Source organism: Neomonachus schauinslandi, chromosome 3 (genome assembly GCF_002201575.2).
Source record: "Neomonachus schauinslandi chromosome 3, ASM220157v2, whole genome shotgun sequence".
Classification (NCBI taxonomy): domain Eukaryota; kingdom Metazoa; phylum Chordata; class Mammalia; order Carnivora; family Phocidae; genus Neomonachus; species Neomonachus schauinslandi.
The window spans coordinates 186,738,953-186,755,094 of NC_058405.1; the positions used below are offsets into that span (position 1 = coordinate 186,738,953).

At 46.5% G+C, this 16,142-nt stretch overlaps 1 protein-coding gene across 1 annotated transcript in view; it reads left to right on the plus strand.

Moving 5' to 3' along the window:
* Positions 1-2,640, plus strand: part of TRPM8 (transient receptor potential cation channel subfamily M member 8) — an 85,290-nt gene extending 82,650 nt beyond the window's left edge. Inside the window, exon 26 of the mRNA XM_021678949.1 lies at positions 2,295-2,640. The gene's annotated coding sequence lies outside the window, so the exon portion shown is untranslated. The remainder of the gene's footprint in view (positions 1-2,294) is intronic.
* The last annotated feature ends 13,502 nt before the right edge of the window (positions 2,641-16,142 follow it).

Consider the following 16,142-nt stretch of genomic DNA (forward strand, 5'->3'; position numbering starts at 1 on the left):
TATTTTGGCATTAACTGAATCAAGGTCACACTGCTCAAAGACTTGGTATTTTTTTCTTCCTTAACTCTCTTTTATGGATATTTTTATGGATCAGTGCCTAAAACATGTACCTCATTCTCATGATACACTATGCACTATGCATGTTTATTGCTGTGGGATATATAAATGTATGTTGATCATCTTTTTCCTACCAAAAATGTTTTAGACATTCAAGGCCTGGCAGTTGAACCCAAGATTTGGCTCTATGATCTTACCATTTGCCTTAATTATGTCTTTTCATTACCAGTCCAAATTCAGAACCTAAATGTTAAAATGTAAACATGTAGGTTTAGGGAAAAACAGCAATGGGGATTCCATTTGACTAGAATTTTTTAAGAAAATTAATAGTTAGGAATGGAAATACAATTAAGACTCTCTCCTTCTCTCTTTTCTTCCCCTTCCCTCCCTCCCTCCCCTTTCCTTCCTTCCTTCCTTCCTCCCTTCCTTCCTTCCTTCTTTCCTTCCTTCCTTCCTCCTTCCTCTTCCTTCCCTTTCCTTAATCTTTATTGAATGCCCACTAACTTCTCAGAGAAGTCCTGTGTCATGACCTGTGATGAGGCTCAGACACCGATCATGAGCTATGCACTAAACAATTACATTGCAGAATTTTTCTTCACGGATTGATTGTGTCATGGAGGGGATTGTGTTGCATTAGGTTCTTTTGAATATTTCTGGTCACTCCATACTTTTCCTTGGGTTCTGACAATTATGGATCATATAGGGGGGACTTTGTTAGAGCAAGACTGATGCATGTTTTATATAATCTGAAAGGCAGGCATGAACTCCTGATGTGCTCAAGACAACAAGCCTTACATATTTAGGAGGAATATATTTCAACTCTTTCATTATGAAAACAATAGTGTTGTTTTAGTGAAAAATAAATTATAATTTGAGTTTTGAAACATTTGTCATTTTGTTTAATTTATGAGCTGAAAGATATTAAAAAAACAGGAAGAGATAAAAAAATTAAACATGATTTAAAAAAAAACGTGAAAGATAGAAAAGATAAGAAAATATCCCAAATCCACCTCTCACAGCTTCAGTGTCCTCAACTCTTGTTCCTCTTCAGATGTGTTGACTGTGAGTAAAATGAGCAAATGCACTGGCTTCTTATCGATTTATCTTTTGATAAAATTTAATTTTTTATTAATATATGGAGAGTTAATGAATTGGCGAATGAAAGTGAATTGGGAGAAGGACATTCCTCCATTTCTGTGCAGGCCACCCATGAAAGAAAGAGGATGAGAAAAGAGATACCCCATAAATTCGTAACCACTGATACCTTAGAAACAATGAATTTGATATGCCCAGTTTTTTGTATATTTTTGTCTTCTCAATATAAGACCCATTTTCTTTTTCTTTTTTCTTTTTTTTTCATGTTGCCTGTCTGGCATATCCTTTAGAAGTTCACGGAAAATGTAATTTTATAGGCAACCATCTACATGCTGCTAAAACATTATTCTGATACTTCTGTCTCTAGAAAGGTGAAGGTCATCTTTTTGGGGGTAAGGGCAAGGAAGGAGAATGCCAACTGTAGGTGGAAGTGAACTGGTGTTGATAGGGGCAGGTCTTCATCAATTTGCCAATCTGGGCTCTCCATCCCTAAATCAGCCTTTGGTCCAATAACTTGGGATAAAATAAACAGACGGTTGTGCATATATTTCCCTTTCTCCCACACTAAGCTTGAAAGGAATTAAGAACTGAGGACAGAACAAAGCCATTTGTTTTCTCATAGCTTTATGCTTAGAGTGGACCCAAGGACCTGAGGGCCGTGGGGGAAAGACAGTCACTGGAAATGGCTTGATCCTTACATAATAATCCATTGATTCTTGCATTTGCTACACTGAAACTCTAGTTCAGTGAAAGAATTTGAAGTTCTTTTGGGTGTCATAATAAAACTTCATTTCAATAAATCATTACAGTTCTTAGCTTTATTTTCAACTCACCCTTTTATTAGTGGGAAACCACTCAGCAAATCAAGCACTCGGAAACTTTCTAGGTCTTCACCTGGCCTGAGCTGAGTCTCTGTCCCTCACCTGTAGTCATTGTGTTCTCATGGTTAAATTGGTCAGAACTCACATCTTTAAGAGAAAAAACAGTCTCATAGCCACTTCAATACCAAAAGAAAATCAATTTTTGAAAGTGTATTTGAACTCATGACCAGTATATTACCAATATATTTAGAAGCAAATCATCTCCTGAGCACGGAAGTGGGGAGTCCATTCTTAAAACAGTGTCCTTTCTCTGTTTCACAGGTAACATCAGAGATCTAGGTGGGAACAAGTCAAGGAAGGATGAAGAACAGTTTTGTTACTGACTACGCAGTGAGAACTGTTCAGGCCCTGCGTGCGCCTAGCAGATGGCTTTCATCACCCCAGTGTGCTCAAATCTGAGAAACAGACATGTGATTGGTTTCACAGGAGAAGATGAACGTCAAGGACAGCTTCCTTGTTACTTCCTGAGTCTCGATCACTCGTACTCGCTGTGGATCATTTTAGAGTGTGTTCCTGCACCCCCTTCTCCTTCACTTTTCCTACTTCTGAGCCGTGCATATTACATCTCTTCTGGGAATAAGATCTGGGTCATGCCTTCCCTCCCATACCATTGTTGTTTAGCTCAATCCCTTCTCTGCTACTTCCCTTTGTGGAGTGTGTGGCTAAGTAGTCGGCATGTTGTTAAAAGTCTCCCCAGTCAGGGCAGATTCTAAAACATGGTAGAGCAAGAGGGCCCTGCTCTTCTCAGGAAAGACTATTCTCACTTCTCATTATGCTTTTTATCTATCAAAGGAGGTGACAAAGCCGCATCCTATCCTCTCACACTTCACCAGGAGCTCTCCATTCTTAAAGATGTGAAGAATCACTCCAAAATGGGACCGCGAGAGGCACCCCTGATTTTGTTTTCAGTGGGTGCTCCTTTCTTCTCTTTTTGGTGGCCTCTACTGCTTGCTGTGTTCTCTTATTCATTCTTTTCCCAATAAAAATATTCCATGGATATTATAGAAAATTCAGACTACATGGAAAAGTAGAAGGAATATAAATAGTCCCACTAGTGGTTAAAGATAATCACTGCTAACATTTTAAGGTGTGTTTCTAAATCTATTTCTTTTCTATGCGTATTTTATTTCTCTTATAAAATTTTACATGATGTCATCATACCACATATACAATTTTGTATAAGCTTTTTCACTTAGTATTTTATCAAAGATGTTTTTGTTATATTCATGGTCTTCTTAAACATTACATTAATGATTCAACCTCCAGTGATTTCCATAATGCTGGTCATTGAAAGCTGTTTCCAGTTGGTCGGTGGGATGAGGGTCTTGGTGCATGAATCTTTTTCTGCATTTGGGAAATTTTCCCATAGCTAGACTCCTGGGGGTATATATTGATTATCAAATCATTTACAAGGCTTTTTCATAAATGTATAGCTAATAGGAATTATTAACTTTAGTCCAAAATATGAGATATGTGAAATTAGAACTCTTAACATAAGGTATTATATTTAATCCTTAGTTTAGCAGAAATAAGCACACTTATTTAAATATTGCAAATGGTGAAGGTATTGGTGTAGAATTGGGGAGATCATCTTGCTGAACACTTCTAGTCTCAGCTTTCTCTGGAAGTGGTGGTGGCTTGGCCCAAAAAATGTGCTAGAAGAACATAAGGCACTTTAAGTGTCCATAATTAGTTTTTCCAGCTTTGAATAGACTATAAACTCAGTGGCTGAAGAAGGAAATCTTGGAAGGAAGCTATTAAAAGATCATCTCATTAAAAAAAACTACAAAAGCATGAACCAAAAAAAAATGTTTTATCATTTTGTCTGGGCTTTAGTTAAAATGATTACTCACAATATTCATAATGTTGGCAGGGAATGAATACATGGGAATGAATTTTTTTTTTTACTTAAACCTTATTAATGGCTTAAAGGGGAATCCTCTTGAATAGGGTTGAAGCTCATGGTTTCAGATGCTAAAGGTAGATGGAATAAAATTTGTGTGACAGAAATTGCCAATGAGTGGAATTTTCAAAACTTCTCTGTTCATGGGAGAATGTTACTTTTGTTTCAACTAGAATATGTGCCTTTTCTGAAGCCACCAAGAAGAGTCTTAGGTCATCTCCGTACTGCCTGGGAAAAAGAAAGTGTGTGGCAGTGTGTATGTAAGGTTGTCCAGGGAGAAACAGCAGTCTCCACCTCTTGCCCTCATTCTAGTAGTGAATTTGAATAAAATCAGTCAATCAACCTGAAAACCTCTCCTGAGACAAAATTTAGCATAACTGTTGGCTGATTCCCTTCAGCGTGTTTGTGCATATACTCCTATTTCCGCTACCCGTCTTTTTGTTAGTGTAAGAAAGAGGCCTACGTGCACCTTAGTATCAGCAGCACAAGAAGTTCTCCTGTTGATGCTAATGACGGAGAGCCTGGACCATACTCAGAATTCACTGGTCATAGAGAAGAAAGTGTTTTCCAGAAAGCTAAGTGTTTTCTTTTCTTTTCTTTTTTTTTTTTTTAAAAAGATTTTATTTATTTATTTGACAGAGAGAGGCACAGCAAGAGAGGGAACACAAGCAGGGGGAGTGGGAGAGGGAGAAGCAGGCTCCCCGCGGAGCAGGGAGCCCAATGCGGGGCTCGATCCCAGGACCCTAGGATCATGACCTGAGCCGAAGGCAGACGCTTAGCGACTGAGCCACCCAGGTGCCCCTGGAAAGCTAAGTGTTTTCAACTCAGCTTGTCTGGTAGATGTTTTTGCATGGCTACGCCACGTGAATTTTGCATATGCAAAGTCATTATTTTAAGTGTAATTCACAGAAGTAGCGCAGGTGTGGATCATACCTCTAACCAAACCATACCTCTAACCATGCCTTCGTGTGTGGTGCTCACTGTGTCCTGTGCATCACTATGGGTAATCCTGCAACGTGGTGTAAATGAATGTGTTAGTGAATTAAATGACAAGGAAGGACTGTCCGGTGTTGCTTTCGTCATTTTATTGACAGTGGAAATAAAATAAAATTCCTTTTCTTTTCTTTCTTTCTTTTTTTTTTTTTTGAGAAAGCAGTAAGGACTTTTATTGTCAACACAAATGAGAGATACAACCATAACAGAAGACACAAATAAATTAATTATCCTGATCATTTTAGATGCCAGGACCTCTCTGTGGAAAGGTCAGCTCAGTTTCTCATGTAGACACGATACTATCCAAAACAAACAAACAAAACGGGAATTTTGAGACAGTGTTTAAGACAATGACCAAGCATGTACATGGTGAGAGGAGAAATAAAAACGTGGCTTCCCTAGTTCTTTTCTTCAGTAAGTTATATATTTATAAAAATATGTGGCTCTTTGGGGCGCCTGGGTGGCTCAGTCGGTTGAGCGTCTGCCTTCGGCTCAGGTCATGATCTCAGGGTCCTGGGATCAAGTCCCGCATCAGGCTCCCTGCTCAGCGGGGGGTCTGCTTCTCCCTCTGCCTCTCTCCCCCAGCTTGTGCTCTCTCTCTCACTCACTGTCTTGTAAATACATAAATAAAATCTTAAAAAAAATATGTGGCTCTTTCTGGGGCCTTTTTTAATGATTTCATCTAGAAAAATTTAAAATTCTTCCACCTCCCAGAAAAAAAAAAGCTTTATGCCTGGCCTGAACAAGAAAATCAAAATAGGGTGACTAATTTCACAGGAAACTCAAGACTACACTTTACATGTAGGTACCACCTTCTTTACTTTAAAAAGGTTTACCATCCACATATCTGTACCAAAACAGTAGACTCAATTTCCTCCCTTAGGAAATTTTCAACCAAACTGGAGTCAGATTGATCTCACTTGAAAAGTGCAAAAAAGGATCTGCAAGACCAGTGTCTGTTCTGGGACATGTAGAAGAGATGCATCCCTCCAACAGCCCTGGCCAAAGAGGTGCTCTGGCAAGAAGTGGCTGCAAGAAGAACTGATCTGTCAGAGCTACCAAAGCGGGAGGACACTCTGGTTTCGGCACAGGAAGAGGGGTCCCTGCCCAGCCTGGCTGTGAGTTGCACTCAGGTCTCAAACAGATCTCAGGTCTCCCAACTGGCAAGGCTGGAGTGCATGGAAGAGCACGATCAACCGCGTCAGAGTCTCAACTAGCCCGTGAATGCCTCTATTCCATGATGTGTCCACGCTCCCACTGATAGTGGTCAGGAAACCAAGCCCCAGTTCTGGAACAACACAAACATTAGTGACCTAGTAAGCAATGGGCAAAGTTCTTGTCTTTGGTAAACAATACAGAAATGGGTGATGAGGCCCCCCCCCTACTTCACTGCTGGGATTCCTTAGTTTCACCGTTAATGAACCAGCAAAAAATGGCTTCTTCCACACAAAGACAAGTTTCGTACCAACATCTCTCCAAAACCAGTTAGGTCTCCAGCTCTAGCCTTGGTTTAAGAGGTCTAAAAAAAATCAAGCAACCACACTTTCCATGTCAGAACCAAGGTAAAGGGGGAGTTGGGCCCAAGATACCCTCCATCCAGAGTCCCTGGGATACAACGAGCTCTGAGAGCCAGTGGGTGTGAGCACATTCAAGTCACGGGCTTTGAGATTATGGGTCCGGGGTGGTGGTTTCTTCCCTTCTATCACCGGCATGTCCATCTTGGGCGGCTTGATGATTGCTGGATCTTCAGCCATTCAGGAGTCCTGGATGAGGATCAGTTCCACTGGAGAAGGTTTCAAATTCCTTAGTTTAGTCAGATTTGTTTCTACAGGAATTTCATTCCCAGGGTTACATGAGCCAACTTCTCTAAACAGAAGTTCCCCATAGGTCCCCACCCCTCAGACATGCTTAGCTATTTCTGAGGTTAGAGAGATCCCCTGTGAGCTCACAAGAGGGTCTTAGGATCTGTCTTGGGGCCAATGTGGATGTCTATTGTCCACAACCCCACTTGGGATCGTGGAGCCTCAGGCCCAGCCTGGAGCATGGTTTCCGTGCTGAAGGCAGGGTCCTCTTGCTCTAAAGCCCCCACATTTGTTCCAGGGAGAATTGAGGGAGTGTGTGTCCCCCTACCCCTCTCAGATTCTTCTGGGTCTAGGGGGGACTGAGCTGCTGGTCGCCATGCAGACAGCCTCTGTCTCAAAAACAAAAGGCTCAGAAGTTGGGCCCTCAGCCAAGCTGGGGCTGATATCAGTGATGAATATCCCTTGGCCTCCCTACCCACTCCTCCTGCCCTGGGCCTTTATTCTCCTGAAGATGGAAATCTTTAGAGGAAAAGCAACCTTTGGTCGCCTGCCCCATTTGTTGATCAGACCAGAGCTAGCCCCAAAGCCCCAGCTTGATCCTAAACATCTGTGGTTCAGAAATGTGCCTTCTGTTCTGATTGACACATTTACAGCATCAATTTTTAAAAATCAGTTTCTTCTCCCTCCTGAGGTCTTGTTTGACAAGGAGAAGTCTCCCTCATCCCCCTTTATGTATAATGTGCTGTCATTAACTGTCCACTGTGAGCACGTCCTGGGTAATAAGAATGGTTCAGGATAAATGGAAGCGTTTGGAGGCCCCTGCCCCCCACTGTCTTACTGTCTCCCAGAGGAGAGGCGATTGATTTAAGAAACAGAAGTAACACCACGAGGCAGTATGCCAAGTGCAGGGACAGGCGCAAGGGCAGTGGGATGCAGACTAAGGAAGGCTCGTGTGAAGACTTCAAGAAGACCCTGCTTGTGCACTCAATGGAGGAAATTGGCTTCCCCCAAATTCTTCTCATGGAGATCACTCCTGCTCACATTGTGCACAAACACAGGAGAAGCTCCTTGGGGTAGACAGTGAAGCCCAAGTGGCTAAAGATGGTCACTAACTGCTGTGCACAGACAGGAGCGAGGCATATGAAGTTGCTGGGGGAAATTGAGGAGGACCCACCACAAAGGGGACATAAGAAAAAGGGCAGGTTAGCAGGGGTGTGTTAAGGTATAGTGTTTGGGACCCCCCTCCCTGCCACAGTGCAAATCTTCAGAAAAAGAATATACGAACCACGAAGTGATCATGGCAGCTGATCACACGTAATCCAGACCACGGGCCACGTCATGCCTGTGAGCCCCTGTGGCCTCACGCCACCCCAGATTAAAGCAATATCCTTCCGATGCATGTTTCTACCGAAGTCTTAGCTCTCCTCTTGACTCTTGATGCTGCTTGAGAGCTGTCTTCCTGACATCACGATGCAGGGTGTCAACCCCCTGCTCATGAGTCTTCCATGGCTCCCTATTAAGTCCTGCTCAGCTCCCTGAAATGGAGCTTGTGACCTCAGCAGCCTGGCCCTTACCCACCTCCACAGGCGCTTATTCTGACCTCCCTGCCTAGTTCCCAAACTCCAGGACTAGCTGTCTTGCACAGATCCCAGGCCATTGCCTGTGTGGTCTTCCTGGCCTGGGCTGAATGCTGTGTCTTCCTCCCAGGCCGATCCTCACTTCTGACTGCTCAGCACTCCACGGCCCCGGAAAACCAGGCAGCTTGTGCTGCCCGCCCTCCCCCGTGGCTCTCCCCACACCCGCTGCTTTGGTTTCATGCCCCAACAGATTCTTGAATAGACGACGGTGTGGTGCCTTAGCTCAGAACAGGTCTGCTGGCTGGGAATCCCAACGTCACTGCTGGCTGGCAGCTGTGTGGCTTTCAAAGGTTACACAAACTCTCTGTGCCTTGGTTTGCTCATCTGTAAAATGACCTCAAACCACCCCCCACCCCTCGCCTCAGAGGGTTGAAAGGATTGAACGAGATAGCTTGGGAGGGTCTCAGGTCCAGCTGGCCCTTGGTAACTGTTCAGGGAATTTAGCATCTCTATGGTCATCACTCTCCGCTGTTCCTTTGTCTAAAGTCTCTTCCACCTGCCTCTCGGTGAGCTCTTACTCTACTGCTAGTGTCCAACTCGGGGATCACCTCCTCCAGAAAGCCTGCCTTGATCTTCCACTCCCAGAGCTTCCTGACCCTTTAACCTCATGGCGCGGGTGGAGAAAAGAAGCTCCAGGGTGCTCGATGAGGACTTCTGGAGGCCACAGGCTCTGGCCAGGCCCCCCACCTAGCCACCCAGCCTGGAAGATCAGCAGTCAGCACACTTGTACCCCATTTCTGGTCCGGAATCCCGATCGGGAAGTTGTGGTTACCCGTTCTTTTTTTTTTTTTTTTTTTGTGGTTATCAGTTCTTATCATGATCTGTTTATGTGTCTTCTTCCTTCCTCTCTGTGAAGTTCTGGAGTAAAGAGGCTTTGTCCTACTCGTTTGTTTTAGTCACTATACCTAGACAATGTTGGTCTATTGCAGGAGCCCCGTTAGGTATATGTGTGATTGAATTGGGCTATTCTTCACTGGTCTCCAACCTGCCCTGAGGTTTCTTCATTCATGTTGTCTCTTCTCCCTTCTTGGCTGGTTAAAATATTACTCATCCCTAATTAAACACCATCCAGTTCTTTCCTAGTTTCCCTGGGCAGAGGTCACCAGTCCTTCCCCTTGTGGGTTTGGAAACTGACTTGACTGCAACCTGTCTTCGGGGTGTCATTCATGGTCCCGGTACACTGATCTGTCCCCCACTGGATTAGCAGCTCTCTTAGGACAAAGACTTGGTCTTTTTCATCATTTCATTAACCCATGCATTCAGACACACACACTGTGTGCCTTGCAGCGCTGGTTATAATCCCAACCCTGTCCTCAGAGACCTTACCATCTATAGGAAGAGGCAAGTCCAATGGCATTTCAGTCCTGAGTCTTGTACTATGACGGAGACTTCAGTACAGGACTCCCCGGGAGCAGGTAGAAAGGGCTCCCAACCCAGCTGTGGGGAGCGGGAAGGCATCCCCTGGAACCCGCTAAAGGCTAAAGAGGATTAATCCAGGGAGGAGTGTTTGAGGTAGAGGGAATACATGCGGGCGAGTGGTTAAGAGCACAGACTTGAACCAGCTTGCCTGGGTTCAAATCCTGACTCTGAAATTTGCTGAGCCCAGTGCCTGGCAAACAGTCCACACCCACATAATGTTAGCTATTGTATCCATCTGTTATTTATTAACTTGGCTTAACTTCTGTGTTCTGGGCAAATGTTTGACCATTTGGTTACCCTGTGACATTCACCCTCAGGAAAGATTTTGCCAGGGAAAATGAAAACAAACCAAACGGCTCCAGGGGCCCATACCTGCATAAATAAAGAGGACGGGGACTCCCTGCAGGGTCTCAGGGGACCCGTGCGGACGGTGGCATTGAGGCACATCTGAAGCCACTCTTTCTCACCTCGACCCCAAAATGCGTTCTTCACGTTGCAGGAGGCTTCGGTTTTTTTTTTTTTTTTTAAATAAGCAAAAAAGGACATAGCTCCCAAATTAAGAGTTTGAGTAGCCTTTTGTTTTTCTGAGTTAGGAGGTGGGAGAAGAGTGTTTTGCAGTAATTGCGCATGGCCAGAAGTGAAATTGCACCTGCTCATCCTGCCTTAAGTAAGTCCAGGAGAACGAGCAGGAGTCCAGAACTCTGGCTTGGTGCACCGTTAAGGGTCAGGTGCGCTGTCCTGGTTTCCCGCCACCTCTCACTGTCCCTCCAAGCTTCCTCTCCCCTCTTTCATTTCAGCACTGGCAAATGGCTCTGAGGTCTAGTAAATTTTTTCTGAGATGCGTGACAGACAAAAGAGAAACCGCTCTTCCAGGTTGATGGAGAGGGCTTCTGGATAAAGCTCCCACTGCAAAATGAAGCCCGCCCCCTACCCGACCCCCCAGGCTCTCTGCTTTTTCTTGAATCTGCTCAGCAGAAGCTGCAGCACTTTTGGATTATTCCAGAAATGGTTTCCTTTCGAGCCCTGCTGTCAGTTTTCTTTAGGCTGATCAGGCGGTTTATGGATGCTTTACTCTGAGCCGGGTGCCTTCAGTGACCCAGAACTGAAGACCCCCCGGGGAAGGTTCAGCACTAACCACCCCCTCCTCGCTCCCCTCCCACCGCCCCGCCGCTTCCCTGCAGATTTCTCTGCCCGACCCCTCCCCATGGAAAGCCCAGGGCTGACACCATCAGCATCCTCTGCGCCCTGCAGAATGCCCACCTCTCTACCCACCTGCCCTGCCGGCCCTTCGAAGCCTCAGGCTCTGAGCCTTATTGTCCTTGGAGTGTCAGGAAGCAGGAAACTCATTCCAAGTGAGGGTTGTTTCCGGGTCAGGAGAACAATTTCCTCCCGCTCCTGACAGCACTCTGCGGTCCAGCTCCAGAATTCTGGATTTAAGTCCCTTCTTTGCGAGCTTTCCTCTTCAGATCCTTCTGTAAGTAAGGGACACCATTTCTGCCCCTATTAAAAAGAGAGGAGGCTTTCATTTTCAGACTCGAAGTGCATCTGACTTGGATGGAGCATTTTTTTATGCTTGAAGAAGGGAAGATAAATTCACTTGCATGGAGCACATACCACCTGCCTCTGGATCCAATGTACCTGGGTTAATTCTCCCATATTTCACTTCCTCGTAGAATATGGACAGTCCGTAGGAAAAGCAGTGGCTGAGCTGAACCATACATGACCTGGGCTCCCTGCTCCCTGAAACACTGGGGATCTGCCACTCCCCGGATAATCGATAGTAGAAACTGCTTTGGTCAGAACACTGACGGGCCTTATCTTCTTGGTCGTTTGGGTTGCTTTGAATTCATTTCTATAGATGTGGTGGGGATGAAGGACAGATGTGAAATGATGAGTGTTAGCAGTTTCCCTTCCCCTGGCCGGCTCCCTCAGCCCTCTGGGGAGCAGACATTCTTGCTCGGTTCATCAGGCCACCCCGTGTCATGGGGATGATCCCGGTGAGAGATAGTTTGGGAACAGACACCAGGCTGGAAAGTGGACAAGAGGAAGGAGGCCTGGTTGGCTGGATTTGAGACCCAGTGGAGACTGGGTCGTGTCCTGCAGGTGTGTGCATGCGTGTGTGCGTGTGCCTGTGGGCATGCACACACACACACACACACACTCTGTCTGAACCTCCTTGTTTCCCTTACCCCCTCTTTCTGCAGGGGCCATGCCAGACCTCCACCATTCTCGGAAACTCTGGCTCCCCCTCCCCCATCTCTTTCTTGGCAAACAGCCTTGCACCCTAGTCCCCCATCCCCATGGGTGCTCACTCAACCTTCCTCCTCTGGATTTAGAGACCTCCCTACACGCAGACCCAGGGTTTCCTCTTCCTCCCCACTGCCACCCAGGCCCTGTCCTTCGTCTTCTCCAAGGCAGTCCTTCCTCCTGCATGTCGGATGCCACCCACTCCCTTCCGTGCATCTCAGGGACCAAGGGTGGACCACAGCCCCACACTTTTATTTAACCTCTTCTCTTCTCAAGTGACTATCTTCCATTGGAAGTATTTCCATCTGCTCAAAACTTCCGTATCCTCAAAATGCCAAGCCTCTACTCCCCATCCTTCCATTGGCCTTTCTGTCCCTCTCTTTCATAGTCTGGGTATCACAGATGTCCCTGCATTCATGGCCTCCATTTCTTTCCCTCCCACTCATGCATTAGCTCTCCTTCCATACAGAACGCCACTTCCTGAGATCACCAGTGAGTCCAGTGCCTTCACACCCAAGGGCGTTTCTCAGTCCTCTTACCTTGATTCTCAGCAGATTCGACACTGGTGATGGCTTTCATCTTCCTTCTTCTCCTCTGGAAACCACAGTCTGTGGGTTTTCTTCATACCTCTGATGGCACCTTCCCAGTTGCCTTTGGAATCTCTTCTATGCTACTTGTCTATTAATGAGGGCTTTCTTAGGGCTCCGTCCTGGGCGCTCTCCTCATGCCACCCTGGGGCCTCTTGTTCACGGTTACGACCTCAGTTACTGTCTACATGGGGTCGACTCCCGGATTTAGAACTTCCAGCCCGGGTCTCCCACCTGGGCTCCATGCCTGTTTATCCAATGGCCTCGCTGCCTCTCTGTCCAGTGCTTCCACCAGCCGAGCAGATGGAAATCCTGGGGTCCTCCTTGGTGCCCTGTCTCCTCTCACTTCGTACCCGGGCAGTTGTGCTCCTAAATGTCTCTGATATCTAACCATTCTCCCCTTCTCCACTGTTACTACCCTTGTCCCAGCCATAGCAATCAACGCTGACCCTCCCTGTTCACTAGTCCCTTCCTCTAGACTCCACACCTGGGCCAAAGTGCCCTCTTCAATGTGAAAACCTGACCATCTGACACTCTTGTTTAAAACCCTTAAACAGCTTCTTGATGCTCTGGGGATAATGGGCTTGGTTATTAACAGAGACTGTGAGGCTCCGGTCCTCTTTATCTTTCTAGCATCGTCTGACACTCGCTCTCCCTCCCGAGCTCTGCCCCCTTGGTTCCTCACAGGGCACCCCAGAGAGGGGCAGCAATGCTACGAACAGTGAGTCTGAGACAACAGGACTGTGGTGGGGAAGCTGTGTGATTCCCCTACTCAGAGCTGACCTGCTCCCTGATGCCCAGATGTGTGTGCGTTCTACCCCTTCTGCCTGGGACTCTCTCTTCCTTGCCCCATCAGTTCTAGCTCAGCCTTCAGCCCTCATCCCAAGCTCAGACTCTTGGGTGACACCCTTTCATAGCACCCCATGGAATGCCTCTATGGTGCCCCCGAGCCTTCTCTGACTTTCCTTGTCACTATTGTCATTTTGCAGGTATTCATGGGATCTTGGATGAATACTTATCTCCCCCTGCAAAGTGTAAGCTCCCCGAAGTCAGGAACCATGTCAGGTTTGCTTCCCGATGTATATCCGGAGAGCGGTGCAGTGCCTGGGGTTTGAGTGTTGGCCAGTGTTCAGTAGGTTAGCAAATGCCTGGGTCAGGTGCTTGCTGGGAGGCGATTATGGCTGGTTTCCCATGTTTCTGCACATCTGCCTTTGTTGTTGACTATTTATTCAAGGGTTTTCGTATGTTGAACAGCCTTGGAAGATGGAGACAAGGTCTCTCTCCAAAACCAAGGACAGGTGGCTAACTTTCAGAGGGGGAGGTAACGTTTTCCTCTGGAGGAAAGTGTCTGCACCCTACTGCCCGCTAGGAAAGATCTGGGTTCTCTAGGAGCAGGGATCAGGGATCTTCTTCTGCAGCACAGTTGACTGTGTGGGTAGAATCTGGCTCTTCTGCTGTCACCCAGGCGGACCCGGGGCTCAGGTCACCAACACGAACCACACGGGTCTCCTGACTGCTGCCGTCACTGACAAGCTGCCCTTTATCTCTGACCCGGGAGTGGTGGGTCTTCTCCCAGCTTCCATGCCCATCCCCGGCTGGGTGAAATTGCAGACCTTTCGCAAGTATTGACATTGATTACACTAATTCTATTTTATTCATTCTGCATGTTTCTTGGCTTTGGTGTCAAGATGTGGAGAAACAAAGCATGAGAACTTTGTGAATCCCAGGTCCTGTTCGTGTTTTCATGAGACAAATGGCATCCCGGGATCACTGCTGTGTGATGCTGACCGGGGCGATGGCTTTGGTGGCCATCTCTCTTTTTTTCTCTCGTTTTTGTATGTTCTCTTTTTTTTCCCTCTGATGTGTAGTTTTTTTCCCCTCTGAGTTCTTTAATCTCTGCTCTATTCCCTTTCAAGTGGTTAAACTAGTTTCTCGCACAGTGTTAGCCGAATCGTAGTGGGGACTCCTAAAGAGGGGAAACACGTTCCAGGTTTGGATAAGGATGGTGGGAAAAGCGCTGGCTCAGAAGTTAGGAGACATAACTTTTAGATCTGTTCTGGCATAACTAGTTATGCGAGATGGGGCAGGTCACGAAACTCTGGCTTCCTCATCTGAACTCGTGAGTGCGTGCATTCATTCATTCATTCATGTGCGCATTCATTCATTCGTGCACTCATTCATTGAACAATTGCTTCTTAAATTATTTGAAATAAATGACGCCATTGCTTCCTTCAAAGGACTCACACGCTAATGAGACAGATGAGAGAATTCAAGATCCTAACAGGATGTGAAAGGCATGATAACAGAGGAAGTCCTGGGGACCTACCGCAGGGCCCATGTGGGTGGGCAGAGCAGCAAGAGAGATTCACAGTGAACCGTGCAGGCAGCTGGGGTCTGAGCCGAGTCTGGTAGGACAAGTGCTTGGCCAGGAAGAAGGCCAGGAGGGAGGTTTTGGTCAAAGGAAGGAGAAAGTCCCAACAATTCCTGTTGAGCCTTTATTTACCAGACTGTGCCTCTACCAATAGATGGCCCCACGTCTCCAACGGTGTCACCCCTAGAGCCATGAAAAGTGCACCGGGCAGAAGGCAGCAGGACAACACACTGAACTCTACCATTAGCCCTATAATCTGGGCCCTGCCTTCTTGTCTGCCCAAAGGGGATGGTATCAGTATCCCTCAGGGGGTGGTGGTGGGATGTGAGTGCTCGGCAGGGCCCTGGCACATGGCAAACAGCCAAGCAACCGCATCAAAACTAGGGGAACACTTGGAAATTATTCATGACTTTGTTTTTGCCTCTTTGAGAACATGACCTTCTCCCTAGTTGGCCCAGGATCTCCATCTGCCTGGGCTGAGAGGAGGGAGCAGCGACGAGAATCCTGCAGGGAACTAGAGGTAATTCTCAGTTTCCAACGGGCGTAATAGGATTAGGCAACAAGAGGTTAGGCTTGAGAAGCAGGATACCGTCTTGAGGTGGCTTTACAGATTCTTTATTCCCCTACTTTGCCTCTTCTCCCCCATCACCTTCATCACAGTTGTCCGAAGGAAGACAGGGCAGTGCAGGGCGTCTGGCGGGAAGATGCCAGACTCCCATTATTTACATCTATGAGAGTCAATGAAAAGAGCTGAGCAGCCTCAGTCCCCAGGGGCTGGCTGCCCTTCCGGAAGCCTGCAGGAGGACAGAGCCATGCTGGCCCCTAAATAGCTCCCGCTCCCCATGTTCTTCAAACAAGCATATGCTTGGAAAACGACTGGTCTGAAAATAGCCGTATCGTACCAGGTAGGAAAAAATATTCGCTATCTCTTATTAATTGCAGAAAGGGACAAAGCAATCCCAAGAATTTGGAAGCACCAAGGAAGATTTTCGATAAATCCTCGGGGTGCATTCAGTGCTGGAGCCCGCAAACATGTCCACTGATTTACATTTTTAAAAGGAAAGAGTGTTGTTTTAGAATTCTCTGGATTTCTGTCTCTTAGAAACGCTATTGTGCTTCCAAGGAGTTAGCATAGGATTAGACACGGTGA